Consider the following 7,275-nt stretch of genomic DNA (forward strand, 5'->3'; position numbering starts at 1 on the left):
AATCACCTAAGCACATGTTAGGGAGCTTTTCACATGAAATCCTGGGCACATGAGTATCCTGGGCTGCATCAAGAGGTGCGTGGCCAGCAGGATGAGGGAGGTGATTCTCCCCCTCTGCTCCACTCTCATGAGACCCCACCTGGAGTCCTGCGTCCAGTTCTGGAGCCCACAGCACAAGAAAGATATGGACGTGCTGGAGCGTGTCCAGAGAAAGGCCACGAGGATGCTCAGAGGGCTGGAGCACCTCTCCTGTGAAGACAGACTGAGGGAGTTGGGGCTGTTCAGTCTGCAGAAAAGAAGGCTCCAAGGAGACCTTATTGTGGCTTCCAGGATCTCAAGGGGGCTACAAGAAAGCTGGGGAGGGGCTTGTTAGGCTGTCGGGCGGTGACAGGACTAGAGGGAATGGATTAAGCTGGAGATGGGTCGGTTCAGATTGGACGTTGGGAAGAAGTTCTTCCCCATGAGGGTGGTGAGACCCTGGCACAGGTTGCCCAGAGAGGGGGTGGCAGCCCCATCCCTGGGAGTTTTTCAGGCCAGGCTGGATGGGGCTCTGGGCAGCCTGATCTAGTGGGGGATGTCCCTGCCCATGGCAGGGGGTTGGAACGCGATGATCTTTAAGGTCCCTTCCAACCCTGACAATTCCATGATTCTAAGTCAGATCGATGAGAAACGCTGAGCATCTTGAGAAGATTTCATCCCATTCACTTCATCCCTCATCTGTAAAGCAGAATTCTTAGCTAAAGTTGCCTTGAAGAAAAAAAAAATCTGTGTTCCTTTTATAGCGTAGAGAGACTGCCAGTTCCCTCCGTGTGATGGACTACCTGCCACTGTAATTACCAGCAGTTAATTAGCATGCTGGAAAAAGGTTGAAACCGTAAGCCTCTGCAGATTCATTTGTCCTGAGTATTTATGCCACGGCAGAGTGTGCTGGAGGGGAACAGAGAGAGCGTCTGAGAGAAACCGAGTGCGTAATAGGTTGCTGAGGGATTATGCGTCATCTGTCCCTACCAGCGAGAGGCGAGACATATAACTCAAAACGAGGGCGAAGCTATGAGGAGTTGTAAAGGTCTTACCCTTCGCATATGGGAATAAATATGTCTTCCCACTCCGCCACATTTGGGTGTTTTGACTTGAGCAGTGTTTTCATTTAGCACTGTTAATAACGCAGTGGAAAAACAACTGTGAGGAGAGAAACAGCAAACTGCTAATCTGATTCATTTTCTGTGCATGCATTGTGGCCTACAGCAAAATTGTGTAGAGTCATGTTGTCAAATCCTTTTGCAAGGGAAATGTGGGAAGTTTGGAAGAAATTTGCTTGGCGTCGTGATTGATGGAAATGCTGTTGTGTAGATGCATTTGAAATACCGGTGTGAAAAATCCCCCATTTCTCAAGTGTTGCACTACAGCCTGTAGTGATTTGGTTTGAATATTGAGGTGGTTTAATATTTTCTTCTTCTTTCTCTCCAAATTTATGCTTTCGACATTTGGAATAGAAGAAAGAGTAAACTAAAAAAAGCCATCAAGGGGTAAGAGCGTGAATTTATTGACCTCCTATTGACAGCTAATGAAGGAAATATTGTTTTCTAAGATCAGGGACTGCAGATTAGTACGATACGTCACTGGGCAACACTATGTCTGGTTCCCAGACTTTTGCATTATTTCTCAAATGTTGCAGTTTCTATTTAAGCTTGAGTTGTGGTGGAGATGACATTCTTCAAGTCCAACCCTTGTTGGATTCAAGTCCTGCAGTTGTTCTGTTACTTCTGGTCTGCAAGTGAAACAGAGAATCCTGATGGAATTTACTTGAGAGTGGGAATTAAAAGTTTTGTTTGGATGTCTGCCCACTGACGCGCAGTTTTCAGGAGGACAGTTTCTACTTACATCCGTGGCTATGGTCTTCTCCTTGGAAGTAACCTATGACAACCTCATCTTTCTGAGGTTCTTGACCGTGTCCAGAGAAGGGCAACAAAGCTGGGGAAGGGTCTGGAGAACAAGTGTGATGGGAGCAGCTGAGGGAGCTGGGGCTGTTCAGCTGGAGAAGAGGAGGCTGAGAGGAGACCTTCTCGCTGTCTACAACTACCTGAAAGGAGGTTTTAGCGAGGTGGGGCCAGTCTCTTCTTCCAAGGAACAAGCCACAGAACGAGAAGAAACAGCCTCTTGTTGCACCAGGGAAAAATTTCTTCACCAAAAGTGTTGTGAAGCCCTGGCACAGGCTGCCCAGCACAGGAGTGGAGTCCCCACCCCTGGAGGGATTTAAAAACCAGGTAGATGTGGTGCTCAGGGATATGGGTTAGTGGTGGGACTGGCATTGCTGGGTTTATGGTTGGACTTGATGGCATTAAAAGTCTTTTCCAACCAAAATGATTCTGTGATTCATAAAAGAAAACCACCGTGCCAGTTTGCATGGAGTTCTGAAGACCTCTGCTGGAGGATGAACTCTCCCCCACACATGAATCGTAGAATCACAGAATGTTGGGGGTTGGAAGGGACCTTTAGAGTTCATCCAGTCCAACCCCCTGCCAGAGCAGGGTCACCCAGGGCAGCCACACAGGAACGCGTCCAGGCGGGTTGGAAAGTCTCCAGAGCAGGAGACTCCACACCCTCTCTGGGCAGCCTGGGCCAGGGCTCCGGCACCCACACAGCCAACAAGTTTCTCCTCACATTGAGGTGGAGCTTCCCATGTTCTAACTTAAACCCATTATATCTGTTGCTGGGCACCACTGAGAAGAGATTGTCCCCTTCCTCTTGACACCCACCCCTCAGGTATTTCTATACATTAATAATGTCCCCTCTCAGCCGTCTCTTCTAAAAACTAAACAGCCCCAGTTCTCTCAGACTCTCTTCACAGGAGAGATGTTCAGGTCCCTTAATCATCCTCGTAGCTGAAAGTGTGGAGATGTTTGCCTGAGGTTCCATTTATTTTCACTCTTAATGTATCATTGCCTTTGGTGAGTAGCAGCCCTTTAGGGCAAAATGTCTTACAACTACACTCTAAAGGACTGCTACTCACCACAGGCAATGATAAATCCTTTAGATCCTTGCCTGCTGTATTTCATTAGACACTTTTACCAGCAAAGGTGTTTCTAACGATATTGAAATGATCTGGTTGCAGCATAACTAGGAGAGGGGGAGAGACGAGGAGCAAAATGCAGAGAGTTGGAGAGTGGAAACATAACTTCTTAATCTGTTACTCTGCCTTCATTATTTGCAAGTTCGAAGGTGAAGTCAGAACCTGACCTAACACTGAGCAGTGTATTTAACAAGGAACTGTCTTGAATATTTAATTTTGTGCCCCCCATTCCTGCCACACACAGTCAAATGAAAAATATGCATCAACTGAAATATTAAGTCATCACGGGCGACAATATATGTGAGGGTTTGGCAGCCCAGAGCAACTGTGATCTAAAGAGAATCTATAGTAGTCCAGTGCTTTACTCCTCAGCTCATGACTGACATGTTTTAGGTTTTCTGGTCTCATTGACGGTCACACGGCAAAAGCACAAAGGAGAGGGAGGTTCTCACCTCCTCTGCTCCACCCCTCCCCAATCCCTTGGACATCTAGGTGACAGAGACCCCATAAGCTCTGGTTTTCCCACTCTATTTTGCTGTTATTCTCACTGAGTGGTTTTACAAGAAACTTTAGTTTAATTAAACGTTTACTCTAACACTTGTACTAGAAAAGCCTGGCCATCTACCTTCTCTTTAATCCCTGCCAAGTGCTGTGTAAATTATTTCCCGTAGTTTACCTTGTCTTCTGCCTGTTAAGAAAGGGACAGCTGGGGAGAAAGGCAATGAAGATTTTTGTTGAACACCTTCAGGATGCTACATTTAAACAGAGAGCATCCATGTAGTTGTGGCCAGAGACCCACAGGGGTTAATTCTAGCTACCCAGTTACTTTTTTGAGCCTTCATTTGTAGGTGAAGGTGTGACTGTTCTCTGAAGCAAGAGCAGAAGTAGCCAACCTGTTTAGAAATTGGAACAAATATTACTGAAGAGGCCAAGCTGCTGTTTATCCTGCACCTGGATTTTACTCTTACTAATTTCTTATCCCTACCACAGTTATGCCTGATCTGTATTACAGGCAGCTGAAATGAGTTTAGGACTAGGATTAAGCCTTTGGCTTGAGCGTTCAGTGTCTGAGGAGCATCCTTGGATGCAGCAGACCTCAGAGGGAAGTCCAAGCACTCAGTACATTACACGATGTAATATTTCTTTACCTTGAAGGCAATAGCAAAATTCTCATAGACTTCCACAGTACATCTAGTGACAAGATAACTACATGTTTCTTATGGGACTTCCACCCTGCTTTATCTCATTATTCATGATCCCTTCTTTTACTGTATGAGTTTGTTAAAATACCATTGAAATACTTACTTTCTTTTTCCCAGAACACTGTAATCACAGTGTTCTCACAAGCTAAAACTCTCCTTGCAAGAATTACAGCTTGAAATTCTTTTGACCTGCACCATGGATAAAGGTCAGGGACGACAATCTTTGAACTTCAGGGTGGATCATCTTTGAATTTCCTGCCAGTTTCATAAATCTGTGAATCGGTTTCTCTCATCTAGACCAGAATAGTCTTTTCTGCATGAAAAGAGACATTCTGAAATGTCTTAAGCATTGCTTCAGAAAGATACTACAATTCTGCATTAAACAGGTAATTACTGATCTCTCAATAGGAATCAAGGCCATTCCCTTATTTTTCTTCAAGTTAATTGATTGGATGTAGATGGAAATGGGAAGCCTTTATCTGAACAAGTGACACGTTCATTACCATTGGCAAGGTCTCAGACCACTCAGGCTTTGGCTTTGACTAGATTTTCTGCAAGAGATGTAACGGGTCAGAGGTGCCTCGGGTACTACTCACTGGTAAACGGTTACTCATGGTTTGTGTTGTCCCTTGGCAACTACGTTGTCAAGGCAATTCCTATTTTCTTCTGCTCACCAAGAGAGAACATCGTCTGTGGCGCTGGCCCACAGAGCTGTGAGTTCTCATCTCAGCTCTGAAGCTGATTCACTGCGTGCCATGAACCTCACTATTGCACCTGGCTTAATTAAACCAATAAAGGAAAACAGAGAGGTAGTGGCTGGGTTTGCTAGCACTAGAAGTTTTGAGAGAATTGTGTGAGAGTTGTGTCACTGGTAAGTGCTGGGATTTACTTCTGACTTTTGACTGACGCTGCAGTAACACTGTCAAACTTGGCACATCTGCTTTTTTTTATTGCTCTCTTAAAGCACCAATCATTTCCCCCTCTCAGCTCCAGAGAATCTGGGCCTGCTGGTGGACAATTTCCAGTCTCAGCTGGCGCACTTGCTGCAAAAGGTCGGCCGGTTCGGACCCATGCTCCCCACACTCACCTTGCCGAGGAAGCCAGAGCTGAGCACCAAGATGCAAGAGGAGCTGAGAACGGAGTGGATGGGTTGAAAGGTTTGAATCATATTCCAGAGTAACAGTTCTGCTCAGGCTCTGTGTGTTTGACAGTAACGGCAGTACCTTTATTTGGGTGGCAGGGCAGCTGGTTAGCTCCGTGGGTTGAGCGCGGTGCTGACAACAATGACAACACCGAGGTCGCAGGTTCGATTCCCGCTCGGTCCCCATGTGTTGCCTGGTCTAGTCGAGAGGTGGTGTCCCTGCCCATGACAGGGAGGTTGGATTAAATGATCTCGAAGGTCCCTTCCAGCCTAGGCCATTCTATGATTCTATGATTATTCTTGCTTCTGGTAGCGACGCATTAGCAGCACCATTATGATGTGGCAGGATTGTCACGGTGTGAACACTCAACAGCAGCTTTCTCTCCATGAACTTTTGGGCAAATTAAAAGTAGTGACTGCTTAGGCACAGAGTTCCTCTTCCAGTTGTATGAGGTAGAGCAGTCACTACCTGAAGATATTACTCTCGCCCCAGCTGCCCAGAGGCTGGGTTTGCAGCTGGAGATAGGCTTGGTGGTAAAGCTGGACTTTTCCTTGCAAGAAACACCCTCTTAGTGCTTCTTCACTTGTTTCTGATTTCTGCAGAGACTGAACTCCCTGGTGACAATCTTCAGAGAAAACACAGCAAGTCCCAGCCTGGTTCTTCACATGTGCCTCAGCTTGTCAACTGGCCGGGCTCCCAGTCCAAACCCGTCCTACCTCCAATCCCAACTGGGCGCAAGAAGACCGACCCCTGATGGCCACCGCCAGCGGAGTCTTTGTCGTGATTCCACTGAATCTTTCTGTCTGACAGGAACATCGATTTTGATATATTTCTTCTCGACGAAGCGAAGGCTATCAAATATTATTTCTGAATCCAGTTCTGATTAACTCTTCCAAAAAAGAAAAAAGTTATTTATTTGTAACTTTATTAAAAAGTAATTTCTGTGTTTCCCAAAGACAGAAATTATTTCCCCAGGCACTCAGCTGGGAAATGGTGTAGATTTTTGTCTTGACTGCTACATACTACACAACCATATCTTCCATTTATTTCTCTCTTTCCTCCACCACCTATATTACAGTTTTAATTGAGATCTGGAAGCATCAGGGCCTCCCGTAATATTGTCTGTACTGCAGGACTAGTGAATTATTTTGAAGAGGGATTTTGTAAAATGTTCAGACTTAAGTTGGGAGCGAAAACTAGTTCCAAGTCTTTTCTTTTTAATTTTTTAAAATGGGGGGTTTTTGGAGGGCTGAAACATAATTCTTTGATTTACAAATGTATTTAAACAACTTAGCAAGGAGTCATCAGAAAGAAATTAGTTAAAATTGTTGAGCACTGGCTGAAGCTGTAAGTAGTGTGTGAAGATTTGTTTTTCTGTATGTGGAGCAGAGCTCTGATGAGTAAATAAAACTCTTGAGTTAATGTTTGTCCTGATTAATTTTTATTACCATGTACTTGTAGAACAGATAGGGAGGCCCGAGCAGCCTCCTCTAAGGGGGAGCATTTACTGTTCACGTTCCAGCACAGCTCTTTTGTGTGCAGAAGACACAACTCATTGCCGCAGTGTGGAGTCACGTCCCCGGAAAAGCTCTGCTTTGCCTCAACCCTGCCTGTTCACCACGTGGCCGAGGGGTTTTGTTGATTAAATAGGATGAACTGAACGAAGCGACACAGCTCATGGTGAGTAACGGAGAGATTCAATCAGCCTGACCTTCAACCCCACCGAAGCCTGTAAAACAACTCGGCTTTTTATGAATCATAGAGTCGTAGAACAATTCAGGTTGGAAAAGCCCCTTGGGATCATCGAGTCCAACCATTAACCCTACACTACAAGTTCACCCCTAAACCAGATCACCAAACA

Source organism: Apaloderma vittatum, unplaced genomic scaffold (assembly GCF_000703405.1).
Source record: "Apaloderma vittatum isolate BGI_N311 unplaced genomic scaffold, ASM70340v1 scaffold12338, whole genome shotgun sequence".
NCBI lineage: Eukaryota > Metazoa > Chordata > Aves > Trogoniformes > Trogonidae > Apaloderma > Apaloderma vittatum.